The following is a 15,000-nucleotide window of genomic DNA, read 5'->3' as shown; positions in this document are numbered from 1 at the left end:
ATACTTCCATACTTGCAGCCACGGAGTTGGCTAAAATTGCACTAAGTGCGAAAGCCCATTCATTTACAACGGCGTGTCCGCCAGGCGGCGACATTTCCCCGTTACCGGTGGCTGCGCGGCGGGTGAGTGACAGAGCTTATCCGAGCGGCTGGAACTCTGCGCCGGCGTGGTCGAGCGTGAGGCCCCGGCCCTTTGGCTGCCTGGTACCTAAAACACTTCCATTGATCCAGCCACGGAGGGTGCTGGCTGGTGGCTCCATAGCTCCATAGCTCCATAGCACCAGAGCTCCATAGCTCCATAGCACCAGAGCTCCATAGCTCCATAGCACCAGAGCTCCATAGCTCCATAGCACCAGAGCTCCATAGCACCAGAGCTCCATAGCTCCATAGCACCAGAGCTCCATAGCTCCATAGCACCAGAGCTCCATAGCTCCATAGCACCAGAGCTCCATAGCTCCATAGCACCAGAGCTCCATAGCTCCATAGCACCAGAGCTCCATAGCTCCATAGCTCCAGGGCTCCATAGCTCCATAGCTCCAGGGCTCCATAGCTCCAGGGCTCCAGGGCTCCATAGCTCCAGGGCTCCATAGCTCCAGGGCTCCAGGGCTCCATAGCTCCATACCTCCAGAGCTCCATACCTCCAGAGCTCCAGAGCTCCATAGCACCAGAGCTCCATGGCTTCAGAGCTCCATAGCACCATAGCTCCATACCTCCAGAGCTCCAGGGCTCCATAGCTCCATAGCTCCATAGCTCCATAGCTCCATACCTCCAGAGCTCCATAGCACCAGAGCTCCATGGCTCCATAGCTCCAGCCTGGGTGGCTGGTGGCTCCATAGCTCCATACTTCCATAGCTCCAGTCAGAGAGTTGGCGAAAATTGCACTAAGTGCGAAAGCCCATTCATTTACAACGGCGTGTCCGCCAGGCGGCGACATTTCCCCGTTACCGGTGGCTGCGCGGCGGGTGAGTGACAGAGCTTATCCGAGCGGCTGGAACTCTGCGCCGGCGTGGTCGAGCGGCTGGCCTCGGTAGTTGAGGTACCAGGGGTGGGGCGGGGAGCTCCAGGCGGGTCTTGTGAGAGAGTGAAGCCGAGCGGCTGGAACTCTCGGCCGGCCTGGTCGAGCGGCTGGCCTCGGTAGTTGAGGTACCAGGGGCGGGCTGGGGAGCTCCAGGCGGGGCTTGTGAGAGAGTGAAGCCGAGCGGCTGGAACTCTGGGCCGGCCTGGTCGAGCGGCTGGCCTCGGTAGTTGAGGTACCAGGGGCGGGCTGGGGAGCTCCAGGCGGGGCTTGTGAGAGAGTGTAGCCGAGCGGCTGGAACTCTGGGCCGGCGTGGTTGAGCAGCATGCCCGCGGAGGTGGCTCTTCCATAGGCAGGGAGGGTGCTGGAGCTCCACACTTCCATAGGCAGGGAGGGTGCTGGAGCTCCACACTTCCATAGGCAGGGAGGGTGCTGGAGCTCCACACTTCCATAGGCAGGGAGGGTGCTGGAGCTCCACACTTCCATAGGCAGGGAGGGTGCTGGAGCTCCACACTTCCATAGGCAGGGAGGGTGCTGGAGCTCCACACTTCCATAGGCAGGGAGGGTGCTGGAGCTCCACACTTCCATAGGCAGGGAGGGTGCTGGAGCTCCACACTTCCGTAGGCAGGGAGGGTGCTGGAGCTCCACACTTCCGTAGGCAGGGAGGGTGCTGGAGCTCCACACTTCCGTAGGCAGGGAGGGTGCTGGAGCTCCACACTTCCATAGGCAGGGAGGGTGCTGGAGCTCCACACTTCCATAGGCAGGGAGGGTGCTGGAGCTCCACACTTCCATAGGCAGGGAGGGTGCTGGAGCTCCACACTTCCATAGGCAGGGAGGGTGCTGGAGCTCCACACTTCCATAGGCAGGGAGGGTGCTGGAGCTCCACACTTCCATAGGCAGGGAGGGTGCTGGAGCTCCACACTTCCATAGGCAGGGAGGGTGCTGGAGCTCCACACTTCCATAGGCAGGGAGGGTGCTGGAGCTCCACACTTCCATAGGCAGGGAGGGTGCTGGAGCTCCACACTTCCATAGGCAGGGAGGGTGCTGGAGCTCCACACTTCCGTAGGCAGGGAGGGTGCTGGAGCTCCACACTTCCGTAGGCAGGGAGGGTGCTGGAGCTCCACACTTCCGTAGGCAGGGAGGGTGCTGGAGCTCCACACTTCCATAGGCAGGGAGGGTGCTGGAGCTCCACACTTCCATAGGCAGGGAGGGTGCTGGAGCTCCACACTTCCATAGGCAGGGAGGGTGCTGGAGCTCCACACTTCCATAGGCAGGGAGGGTGCTGGAGCTCCACACTTCCATAGGCAGGGAGGGTGCTGGAGCTCCACACTTCCATAGGCAGGGAGGGTGCTGGAGCTCCACACTTCCATAGGCAGGGAGGGTGCTGGAGCTCCACACTTCCATAGGCAGGGAGGGTGCTGGAGCTCCACACTTCCATAGGCAGGGAGGGTGCTGGAGCTCCACACTTCCATAGGCAGGGAGGGTGCTGGAGCTCCACACTTCCATAGGCAGGGAGGGTGCTGGAGCTCCACACTTCCATAGGCAGGGAGGGTGCTGGAGCTCCACACTTCCATAGGCAGGGAGGGTGCTGGAGCTCCACACTTCCATAGGCAGGGAGGGTGCTGGAGCTCCACACTTCCATAGGCAGGGAGGGTGCTGGCACATCCACACTTCCAGCCACGGAGCATGCTGGCACTTCCACCTTGCTTGCTAAGTCGGCGTGATCTTGCCCAAAAAGTCCCTCCTCACCTCCAGCTGGAAGTGGAAAAAAATCCTCCACCTGCTTGGCCGAGGTTCTGGAAGCCAGCAGCTCGCAGAATGTTGCCAAAGTTTCACTGGAAGGAAAAGAAAAGAGAAGACCGAGTGCGCATTTCACCTACCGCCGAATGTCCACAAGAGGGAAGTGTCACTCCGTCGCAGAATCTGCGCCGACGCACTCGGCACCCTTCGAATTTATGGTGCCGGTGCGGGTGTTCTGGGTGCAAAAAGGCCGCCCAAGTGGTAGAAAAAAATCAGACTTCGTCTCTTAGGTCGAAATTAATGCCAAGTTTTGAAATGCGCTGGCAGGGGTGGACCAGGGCCCGTTAGAAGTGCTTAGCCGAGGTCCTGGAAGCCTAACCCGGCGTGATCTTGTGCAAAAAGCCGCTGCTGAGCTCCAGCTGGAAGTGTAAAAAGAACCGGGCTGGATCAAAAAAAGAACCGGGCGGCCCGTTAAAATTGCTTAGCCGAGGTCCTGGAACCCTAACCCGGCGTGATCTTGTGCAAAAAGCCGCTGCTGAGCTCCAGCTGGAAGTGTAAAAAGAACCGGGCTGGTTAAAAAAAAGAACCGGGCGACCCGTTAGAAGTGCTTAGCCGAGGTCCTGGAACCCTAACCCGGCGTGATCTTGTGCAAAAAGCCGCTGCTGAGCTCCAGCTGGAAGTGTAAAAAGAACCGGGCTGGTTCAAAAAAAGAACCGGGCGACCCGTTAGAAGTGCTTAGCCGAGGTCCTGGAAGCCTAACCCGGCGTGATCTTGTGCAAAAAGCCGCTGCTGAGCTCCAGCTGGAAGTGGAAAAAGAACCGGGCTGGATAAAAAAAAGAACCGGGCGACCCGTTAAAATTGCTTAGCCGAGGTCCTGGAAGCCTAACACGGCGTGTTCTTGTGCAAAAAGCCGCTCCCGAGCTCCAGCTGGAAGTGTAAAAAGAACCAGGCTGGATAAAAAAAAGAACCGGGCTGGATCAAAAAAGAACCGGGCGACCCGTTAAAATTGCTTAGCCGAGGTCCTGGAAGCCTAACACGGCGTGATCTTGTGCAAAAAGCCGCTCCCGAGCTCCAGCTGGAAGTGTAAAAAGAACCGGGCTGGATAAAAAAAGAACCGGGCTGGATAAAAAAAAGAACCGGGCGACCCGTTAAAATTGCTTAGCCGAGGTCCTGGAAGCCTAACACGGCGTGATCTTGTGCAAAAAGCCGCTCCCGAGCTCCAGCTGGAAGTGTAAAAAGAACCGGGCTGGATAAAAAAAGAACCGGGCTGGATAAAAAAAAGAACCGGGCGACCCGTTAAAATTGCTTAGCCGAGGTCCTGGAAGCCTAACACGGCGTGATCTTGTGCAAAAAGCCGCTCCCGAGCTCCAGCTGGAAGTGTAAAAAGAACCGGGCTGGATAAAAAAAGAACCGGGCTGGATCAAAAAAAAGAACCGGGCGACCCGTTAAAATTGCTTAGCCGAGGTCCTGGAAGCCTAACCCGGCGTGATCTTGTGCAAATAGCCGCTGCCGAGCTCCAGCTGGAAGTGTGAAAAGAACCGGGCTGGATAAAAAAAAGAACCGGGCTGGATCAAAAAAGAACCGGGCGACCCGTTAAAATTGCTTAGCCGAGGTCCTGGAAGCCTAACACGGCGTGTTCTTGTGCAAAAAGCCGCTCCCGAGCTCCAGCTGGAAGTGTAAAAAGAACCAGGCTGGATAAAAAAAAGAACCGGGCTGGATCAAAAAAGAACCGGGCGACCCGTTAAAATTGCTTAGCCGAGGTCCTGGAAGCCTAACACGGCGTGATCTTGTGCAAAAAGCCGCTCCCGAGCTCCAGCTGGAAGTGTAAAAAGAACCGGGCTGGATAAAAAAAGAACCGGGCTGGATAAAAAAAAGAACCGGGCGACCCGTTAAAATTGCTTAGCCGAGGTCCTGGAAGCCTAACACGGCGTGTTCTTGTGCAAAAAGCCGCTCCCGAGCTCCAGCTGGAAGTGTAAAAAGAACCAGGCTGGATAAAAAAAAGAACCGGGCTGGATCAAAAAAGAACCGGGCGACCCGTTAAAATTGCTTAGCCGAGGTCCTGGAAGCCTAACACGGCGTGATCTTGTGCAAAAAGCCGCTCCCGAGCTCCAGCTGGAAGTGTAAAAAGAACCGGGCTGGATAAAAAAAAGAACCGGGCGGCCCGTTAAAATTGCTTAGCCGAGGTCCTGGAAGCCTAACCCGGCGTGATCTTGTGCAAATAGCCGCTGCCGAGCTCCAGCTGGAAGTGTGAAAAGAACCGGGCTGGATAAAAAAAAGAACCGGGCTGGATCAAAAAAGAACCGGGCGACCCGTTAAAATTGCTTAGCCGAGGTCCTGGAAGCCTAACACGGCGTGATCTTGCCCGAAAGTCTCCCTCTATACTTCCATTTTAGGTACCAGGGGCTCATAGTGTACTTGGTCCCCCTAGTCAGTGTACTCATCCAGTTACCCCCCGTTTTCCAAAACACCATCGGCACGTATAAGGGGGGGACTCCTGAGAGAGATGAGGTATATGGCAGCGCAACACCAATCCGCTCCGCGCTGGTTCCCATGTCGGCTACGGATGAATAAAACCAGCCTGTCCCCCCTGGAGCTCACGAGACACGGAATTTTTTCTAAGTGCCAACGGCTCTTCCGAGCAAACGTGTCCGCTCCGGCTGGTTCCCCCGTCGGCCTCGAATGACGAAAAATGCCGGTCTCCGCCCGGAGCTCATGACAAACGAAAAATTTTCTAAGTGCCAACGGCACTAGCGAGCGAATGTGTCCGCTCGGCGCTGGTTCCCGGGTCGAACCCGGAAGACGAAAAACGCCGGTCTCCGCCCGGAGCTCATGACAAACGAAAAATTTTCTAAGTGCCAACGGCACTAGCGAGCGAATGTGTCCGCTCGGCGCTGGTTCCCGGGTCGAACCCGGAAGACGAAAAACGCCGGTCCTCGCCCGGAGCTCATGACAAACGAAAAATTTTCTAAGTGCCAACGGCACTAGCGAGCGAATGTGTCCGCTCGGCGCTGGTTCCCGGGTCGAACCCGGAAGACGAAAAACGCCGCTCTCCGCCCGGAGCTCATGACAAACGAAAAATTTTCTAAGTGCCAACGGCACTAGCGAGCGAATGTGTCCGCTCGGCGCTGGTTCCCGGGTCGAACCCGGAAGACGAAAAACGCCGGTCCTCGCCCGGAGCTCATGACAAACGAAAAATTTTCTAAGTGCCAACGGCACTAGCGAGCGAATGTGTCCGCTCGGCGCTGGTTCCCGGGTCGAACCCGGAAGACGAAAAACGCCGGTCTCCGCCCGGAGCTCATGACAAACGAAAAATTTTCTAAGTGCCAACGGCACTAGCGAGCGAATGTGTCCGCTCGGCGCTGGTTCCCGGGTCGGACCCGGAAGACGAAAAACGCCGGTCTCCGCCCGGAGCTCATGACAAACGAAAAATTTTCTAAGTGCCAACGGCACTAGCGAGCGAATGTGTCCGCTCGGCGCTGGTTCCCGGGTCGAACCCGGAAGACGAAAAACGCCGGTCTCCGCCCGGAGCTCATGACAAACGAAAAATTTTCTAAGTGCCAACGGCACTAGCGAGCGAATGTGTCCGCTCGGCGCTGGTTCCCGGGTCGAACCCGGAAGACGAAAAACGCCGGTCCTCGCCCGGAGCTCATGACAAACGAAAAATTTTCTAAGTGCCAACGGCACTAGCGAGCGAATGTGTCCGCTCGGCGCTGGTTCCCGGGTCGAACCCGGAAGACGAAAAACGCCGCTCTCCGCCCGGAGCTCATGACAAACGAAAAATGTTCTAAGTGCCAACGGCACTAGCGAGCGAATGTGTCCGCTCGGCGCTGGTTCCCGGGTCGAACCCGGAAGACGAAAAACGCCGGTCCTCGCCCGGAGCTCATGACAAACGAAAAATTTTCTAAGTGCCAACGGCACTAGCGAGCGAATGTGTCCGCTCGGCGCTGGTTCCCGGGTCGAACCCGGAAGACGAAAAACGCCGGTCTCCGCCCGGAGCTCATGACAAACGAAAAATTTTCTAAGTGCCAACGGCACTAGCGAGCGAATGTGTCCGCTCGGCGCTGGTTCCCGGGTCGGACCCGGAAGACGAAAAACGCCGGTCCTCGCCTGGAGGTCCCAGCAAAATCGGCGAAAAAACGACTAAGTGTCAACTTTCGAAAAAACGGCTAAGTGTCGACTTTCGAAAAAACGGCTAAGTGTCAACTTTCGAAAAAACGGCTAAGTGTCAACTTTCGAAAAAACGACTAAGTGCCCACGGCTCTGCGGGGCTTGTGAGTCCGCCCCGCGCCGGTTCGGCGGTCGGCCTCAAAAAGCAAAAAATCAGCCTCTCTCCCTGGAGCTCACCAAAAATTTGTCGAAATTTTTCTAAGTTCTCCTCGAGGTACCAGGGGGTGAGGTACCCGGGCTAAGGTGCAGTACCTTTTTTGGTCTTCAGGTGCGCCAGAGTACAATGAAATGGTCCCAGTAGTCAGTGTACTCATCGACTTTCCCCCCGTTTTCCAAAGCACCTCGTTTACGAGTATGGAGGAGATGGTGCTGGTCTCCCCACGGCGTCGGACACGCCGTCCTCGACAGCACAAGGTCGGATAGAAGACCTGGAAAGCGCCGTGGCACGCGCTGGAGGTGGGCACTTTGGCGAAAAAACGACTAAGTGTCAACTTTCGAAAAAACGACTAAGTGTCAACTTTCGAAAAAACGGCTAAGTGTCAACTTTCGAAAAAACGACTAAGTGTCACCTCTCTGAAAAAATGGCAAAGTGTCGCCTCTCTGAAATTTTTCTAAGTGCCCACGGCTCTGCGGGCTCGTGCATCCGAGCCGCGCCGGTTCTGCAACCGGCCTAGAATGACGAAAAATAACGGTCTCCTCCTGGAGCTCACAGCCAATTGTGGCGAAAAAGTGGCAAAGTGCCCACGGCCCTGCCGAGCTTTGGCGTCCGCTCAGCGCCGGTGCCGCAGTCGGCCTCGAATGACGAAAAATGACGGTCTCCTCCTGGAGCTCACAGCCAACTTGGCAAAAAGTTTCTAAGTGCCCACGGCCCTGCCGAGCTTTGGCGTCCGCCCAGCGCCGGTTCCGCAGTCGGCCTCGAATGACGAAAAATAACGGTCTCCTCCTGGAGCTCACAGCCAACTTGGCAAAAAGTTTCTAAGTGCCCACGGCCCTGCCGAGCTTTGGCGTCCGCTCAGCGCCGGTGCCGCAGTCGGCCTCGAATGACGAAAAATGACGGTCTCCTCCTGGAGCTCACAGCCAACTTGGCAAAAAGTTTCTAAGTGCCCACGGCCCTGCCGAGCTTTGGCGTCCGCCCAGCGCCGGTTCCGCAGTCGGCCTCGAATGACGAAAAATAACGGTCTCCTCCTGGAGCTCACAGCCAACTTGGCAAAAAGTTTCTAAGTGCCCACGGCCCTGCCGAGCTTTGGCGTCCGCTCAGCGCCGGTGCCGCAGTCGGCCTCGAATGACGAAAAATGACGGTCTCCTCCTGGAGCTCACAGCCAACTTGGCAAAAAGTTTCTAAGTGCCCACGGCCCTGCCGAGCTTTGGCGTCCGCCCAGCGCCGGTTCCGCAGTCGGCCTCGAATGACGAAAAATAACGGTCTCCTCCTGGAGCTCACAGCCAACTTGGCAAAAAGTTTCTAAGTGCCCACGGCCCTGCCGAGCTTTGGCGTCCGCCCAGCGCCGGTTCCGCAGTCGGCCTCGAATGACGAAAAATAACGGTCTCCTCCTGGAGCTCACAGCCAACTTGGCAAAAAGTTTCTAAGTGCCCACGGCCCTGCCGAGCTTTGGCGTCCGCTCAGCGCCGGTTCCGCAGTCGGCCTCGAATGACGAAAAATGACGGTCTCCTCCTGGAGCTCACAGCCAACTTGGCAAAAAGTTTCTAAGTGCCCACGGCCCTGCCGAGCTTTGGCGTCCGCCCAGCGCCGGTTCCGCAGTCGGCCTCGAATGACGAAAAATAACGGTCTCCTCCTGGAGCTCACAGCCAACTTGGCAAAAAGTTTCTAAGTGCCCACGGCCCTGCCGAGCTTTGGCGTCCGCCCAGCGCCGGTTCCGCAGTCGGCCTCGAATGACGAAAAATAACGGTCTCCTCCTGGAGCTCACAGCCAACTTGGCAAAAAGTTTCTAAGTGCCCACGGCCCTGCCGAGCTTTGGCGTCCGCTCAGCGCCGGTGCCGCAGTCGGCCTCGAATGACGAAAAATGACGGTCTCCTCCTGGAGCTCACAGCCAACTTGGCAAAAAGTTTCTAAGTGCCCACGGCCCTGCCGAGCTTTGGCATCCGCCCAGCGCCGGTTCCGCAGTCGGCCTCGAATGACGAAAAATAACGGTCTCCTCCTGGAGCTCACAGCCAACTTGGCAAAAAGTTTCTAAGTGCCCACGGCCCTGCCGAGCTTTGGCGTCCGCCCAGCGCCGGTTCCGCAGTCGGCCTCGAATGACGAAAAATAACGGTCTCCTCCTGGAGCTCACAGCCAACTTGGCAAAAAGTTTCTAAGTGCCCACGGCCCTGCCGAGCTTTGGCATCCGCCCAGCGCCGGTTCCGCAGTCGGCCTCGAATGACGAAAAATGACGGTCTCCTCCTGGAGCTCACAGCCAACTTGGCAAAAAGTTTCTAAGTGCCCACGGCCCTGCCGAGCTTTGGCGTCCGCCCAGCGCCGGTTCCGCAGTCGGCCTCGAATGACGAAAAATAACGGTCTCCTCCTGGAGCTCACAGCCAACTTGGCAAAAAGTTTCTAAGTGCCCACGGCCCTGCCGAGCTTTGGCGTCCGCTCAGCGCCGGTGCCGCAGTCGGCCTCGAATGACGAAAAATGACGGTCTCCTCCTGGAGCTCACAGCCAACTTGGCAAAAAGTTTCTAAGTGCCCACGGCCCTGCCGAGCTTTGGCGTCCGCCCAGCGCCGGTTCCGCAGTCGGCCTCGAATGACGAAAAATAACGGTCTCCTCCTGGAGCTCACAGCCAACTTGGCAAAAAGTTTCTAAGTGCCCACGGCCCTGCCGAGCTTTGGCGTCCGCCCAGCGCCGGTTCCGCAGTCGGCCTCGAATGACGAAAAATAACGGTCTCCTCCTGGAGCTCACAGCCAACTTGGCAAAAAGTTTCTAAGTGTCACATCTGTGAAAAAACGACTAAGTGTCAACTTTCGAAAAAACGGCTAAGTGTCAACTTTCGAAAAAACGGCAAAGTGTCACATCTCTGAAAAAACGGCTAAGTGTCGACTTTCGAAAAAACGGCTAAGTGTCAACTTTCGAAAAAACGGCAAAGTGTCACATCTCTGAAAAAACGGCTAAGTGTCACATCTCTGAAAAAACGGCTAAGTGTCACATCTCTGAAAAAACGGCTAAGTGTCGCCTCTCTGAAAAAACGGCAAAGTGTCAACTTTCGAAAAAACGACAGAGTGTCGCCTCTCTGAAAAAACGACTAAGTGTCGACTCTGAGAAAATGGCAAAGTGCCCACGGCTCTGCGGGCTCGTGCATCCGACCCGCGCCGGTTCCCCAGCCGGCCTGATATAAGGCAAAACCAGCCTCTCCGCCTGGAGCTCAGAGCCAACTTGGCGAATATTTTCTAAGTGCCCACGGCTCTGCGTGGCTACGGCGTCTGCCCAGCGCCGGTTCCTGGGTCGAACCCCGAGGACGAGGAATGCCGGTCTCCGCCTGGAGGTCCCAGCTTAATCGGCGAAAATTTTCTAAGTGCCCACGGCTCTGCCGGGCTCGTGCATCCGACCCGCGCCGGTTCCCCAGCCGGCCTGAAATAAGGCAAAACCAGGCTCTCCCCCTGGAGCTCAGAGCCAATTGTGGCGAAAAAACGACTAAGTGTCAACTTTCGAAAAAACGACTAAGTGTCAACTTTCCAAAAAAACGGCTAAGTGTCGACTTTCGAAAAAACGGCTAAGTGTCAACTTTCGAAAAAACGACTAAGTGTCGCCTCTGAAAAAACGACTAAGTGTCGCCTCTCTGAAAAAACGACTAAGTGCCCACGGCTCTGCGGGGCTTGTGAGTCCGCCCCGCGCCGGTTCGGCGGTCGGCCTCAAAAAGCGAAAAATCAGCCTCTCTCCCTGGAGCTCACCAAAAATTTGTCGAAATTTTTCTAAGTTCTCCTCGAGGTACCAGGGGGTGAGGTACCCGGGCTAAGGTGCAGTACCTTTTTTGGTCTTCAGGTGCGCCAGAGTACAATGAAATGGTCCCAGTAGTCAGTGTACTCATCGACTTTCCCCCCGTTTTCCAAAGCACCCCGTTTACGAATATGGAGGAGATGGTGCTGGTCTCCCCACGGCGTCGGACACGCCGTCCTCGACAGCACAAGGTCGGATAGAAGACCTGAAAAGCGCCGTGGCACGCGCTGGAGGTGTCACTGTGGCGAAAAAGTGACTAAGTGTCAACTTTCGAAAAAACGGCTAAGTGTCAACTTTCGAAAAAACGGCTAAGTGTCAACTTTCGAAAAAACGGCTAAGTGTCACCTCTCTGAAAAAACGGCAAAGTGTCAACTTTCGAAAAAACGACTAAGTGTCAACTTTCGAAAAAACGACTAAGTGTCACCTCTCTGAAAAAATGGCAAAGTGTCAACTGCGAATGTGGTGGTGCATGGAAGGAAGTGGAGGACGGCCGCCTCCTTAAACACAGGCCGGAGAGGAGCGTCAGGGCCAGGCTCCTCAAACATGGACCGAGTGTCGCCCTTAACACAGACCAAGGGGAGGACGGCCGCCTCCTTAAACACAGGCCGGAGAGGAGCGTCAGGGCCAGGCTCCTCAAACATGGACCGAGTGTCGCCCTTAACACAGACCAAGGGGAGGACGGCCGCCTCCTTAAACACAGGCCGGAGAGGAGCGTCAGGGCCAGGCTCCTCAAACATGGACCGAGTGTCGCCCTTAACACAGACCAAGGGGAGGACGGCCGCCTCCTTAAACACAGGCCGGAGAGGAGCGTCAGGGCCAGGCTCCTCAAACATGGACCGAGTGTCGCCCTTAACACAGACCAAGGGGAGGACGGCCGCCTCCTTAAACACAGGCCGGAGAGGAGCGTCAGGGCCAGGCTCCTCAAACATGGACCGAGTGTCGCCCTTAACACAGACCAAGGGGAGGACGGCCGCCTCCTTAAACACAGGCCGGAGAGGAGCGTCAGGGCCAGGCTCCTCAAACATGGACCGAGTGTCGCCCTTAACACAGACCAAGGGGAGGACGGCCGCCTCCTTAAACACAGGCCGGAGAGGAGCGTCAGGGCCAGGCTCCTCAAACATGGACCGAGTGTCGCCCTTAACACAGACCAAGGGGAGGACGGCCGCCTCCTTAAACACAGGCCGGAGAGGAGCGTCAGGGCCAGGCTCCTCAAACATGGACCGAGTGTCGCCCTTAACACAGACCAAGGGGAGGACGGCCGCCTCCTTAAACACAGGCCGGAGAGGAGCGTCAGGGCCAGGCTCCTCAAACATGGACCGAGTGTCGCCCTTAACACAGACCAAGGGGAGGACGGCCGCCTCCTTAAACACAGGCCGGAGAGGAGCGTCAGGGCCAGGCTCCTCAAACATGGACCGAGTGTCGCCCTTAACACGGACCAAGGGGAGGACGGCCGCCTCCTTAAACACAGGCCGGAGAGGAGCGTCAGGGCCAGGCTCCTCAAACATGGACCGAGTGTCGCCCTTAACACGGACCAAGGGGAGGACGGCCGCCTCCTTAAACACAGGCCGGAGAGGAGCGTCAGGGCCAGGCTCCTCAAACATGGACCGAGTGTCGCCCTTAACACAGACCAAGGGGAGGACGGCCGCCTCCTTAAACACAGGCCGGAGAGGAGCGTCAGGGCCAGGCTCCTCAAACATGGACCGAGTGTCGCCCTTAACACGGACCAAGGGGAGGACGGCCGCCTCCTTAAACACAGGCCGGAGAGGAGCGTCAGGGCCAGGCTCCTCAAACATGGACAGAGTGTCGCCCTTAACACGGACCAAGCGGAGGACGGCCGCCTCCCTAAATACAGGCCGAACCGGAGCGCGAGTGTCGCTCCTTAAACACGGACCGAGTGGAGGACGGCCGCCTCCTTAAACACAGGCCGAACAAAATGACACAAAGTGTCAACTGCGAATGTTGTCCATCCAAGGAAGGAGCGTGATGCCCGGCCGGCTCCTTAAACACAGGCCGAGAGTCGCCCCGGACGGTCCGCCTCGCGGCGCCCGTCTGCTCGGATAAAATGACACAAAGTGTCAACTACGAATGTTGTCCATCCAAGGAGGGAGCGTGATGCCCGGCCGGCTCCGAAAACACAGGCCGAGAGTCGCCCCGGATGGTCCGCCTCGCGGCGCCCGTCTGCTCGGATAAAATGACACAAAGTGTCAACTGCGAATGTTGTCCATCCAAGGAAGGAGCGTGATGCCCGGCCGGCTCCTTAAACACAGGCCGAGAGTCGCCCCGGACGGTCCGCCTCGCGGCGCCCGCCCGCTCGGATAAAATGACACAAAGTGTCAACTACGAATGTTGTCCATCCAAGGAAGGAGCGTGATGCCCGGCCGGCTCCTTAAACACAGGCCGAGAGTCGCCCCGGACGGTCGCCTCGCGGCGCCCGTCTGCTCGGATAAAATGACACAAAGTGTCAACTACGAATGTTGTCCATCCAAGGAGGGAGCGTGATGCCCGGCCGGCTCCGAAAACACAGGCCGAGAGTCGCCCCGGACGGTCCGCCTCGCGGCGCCCGTCCGCTCGGATAAAATGACACAAAGTGTCAACTACGAATGTTGTCCATCCAAGGAGGGAGCGTGAGGCCCGGCCGGCTCCGAAAACACAGGCCGAGAGTCGCCCCGGACGGTCCGCCTCTCGAGGCGCCCGCCCGCTCGGATAAAATGACACAAAGTGTCAACTACGAATGTTGTCCATCCAAGGAGGGAGCGTGATGCCCGGCCGGCTCCGAAAACACAGGCCGAGATTCGACCCCGGACGGGCCGTCTTCTCCCGGCGCCCGCCCGCGTACGCCCCCCATCCCCGGTCGCCCGTCTGCTCCCGGTGGGCCTCCGAGTACCCCCTCACCCAACTGACCGACTGGCACTCATGACCCGCCTTGGTAGGGCCTCCATCGGCCTCGGCTCGTCCGACGTCGGGTGGACGGTTCCTACCCACTGCGGGTCGCACTCTAGCGCCCCGGCCGCTGCGTGAGCGTGCGCTCCCCGCGCCGCCCCGCAGGCCCCGGCGCGACCGTACTGCGGCGAGACCGAGACGACCCGGTTTGGCATCCATCCCACCTAGCCACGATCCACGGAGGCCGAGCGAGCGGCTGAGTGTCGGGCGCCGCGCGTGCGAGCGTCCGCCGGCCGCGCCGGTCCTTCCGCGAATGTCGTTTCTCAAACCCTCCGGCTTGATAGCGGCGGCACCACGGGAAGCCGTCCACACACACCGTCCGACCTCTATCCGAAAAGCCTTCCCGACCAACCGCGGTCGCGGGGGCGTCTGTCGCTCCGCATCGGGGGGGCGTATGGCTTCCGCGCTACGCGCTGCGGGCTCGGGGGGGCCGCAACGGCTGAGTCTGACTCGGCCGGGGCGCAGCTTCCCTCCCGGCAGTCAGCAATAGTGCCGATCGCGCCTGCCACCAGCCCCCTCCCCGACGGGTTCGTCGGCGCCGGCTGGCCGCCGTCCGCCTTCGTTCCCCGAGGGTTCCCAACCAGCGCCGATCCAACTCCGCATCCTGGCCGCACGCAGTGCGTGCCTCGCGCGGGTAAGTCGCCGGCGCAGCGCCGCAGCTCCCGACCCCCGCGTACGGGAATAGTTGAGGGCCTCAGCGGGCCGCACCGACCGAGTCCGACTCGGGCCGGGGCGCAGATTCCCGCTTGGGTGACCGAACGTTCTCTGCTCGGGCCGGAGGGCCGACGCCCGTCCCCCCCCGTCGTCCCCCACGGACCGCCTCCGAGGCCACTTCGCACGGCTCATCCTCGGCTCCCTACCAATGCTTAATCGATGGGGCCGCCCGGCCGGATTCGCGCCCCCCTGTCCACCGCGAGTCTCCCCAGACTAACCCGAGTTACCGCCCAGCTCGCCTAACCTTGCACTCGCTCTGCCAAACGGTCGTGTAGTCGGCGTGGCCGTCCTACGGGTCGCCCTCCGGCCCCAAACGCGCGGCGGGATAGCGGCAAGGCGGCGGCGGCGGCCAGCGGCGTCGGGGCGCTCGCACCGGAGAAGAGGCGTCTTACGAGGCCGGGCGCAGCTCCCTCTCGTTTACTTGCTGAGTAGCGGCGCTCGAAGGTTCCGCGGCGAGCGCGGCTCAACCCACCGAACGTCCCCCTGCAGCGGGCTCCATCGAA

The sequence above is a fragment of the Syngnathus leptorhynchus genome, unplaced genomic scaffold (assembly GCF_054491065.1).
Source record: "Syngnathus leptorhynchus isolate UIUO unplaced genomic scaffold, UIUO_Slep HiC_scaffold_83, whole genome shotgun sequence".
Classification (NCBI taxonomy): domain Eukaryota; kingdom Metazoa; phylum Chordata; class Actinopteri; order Syngnathiformes; family Syngnathidae; genus Syngnathus; species Syngnathus leptorhynchus.
Note: the sequence above shows the minus strand (reverse complement) of the source record.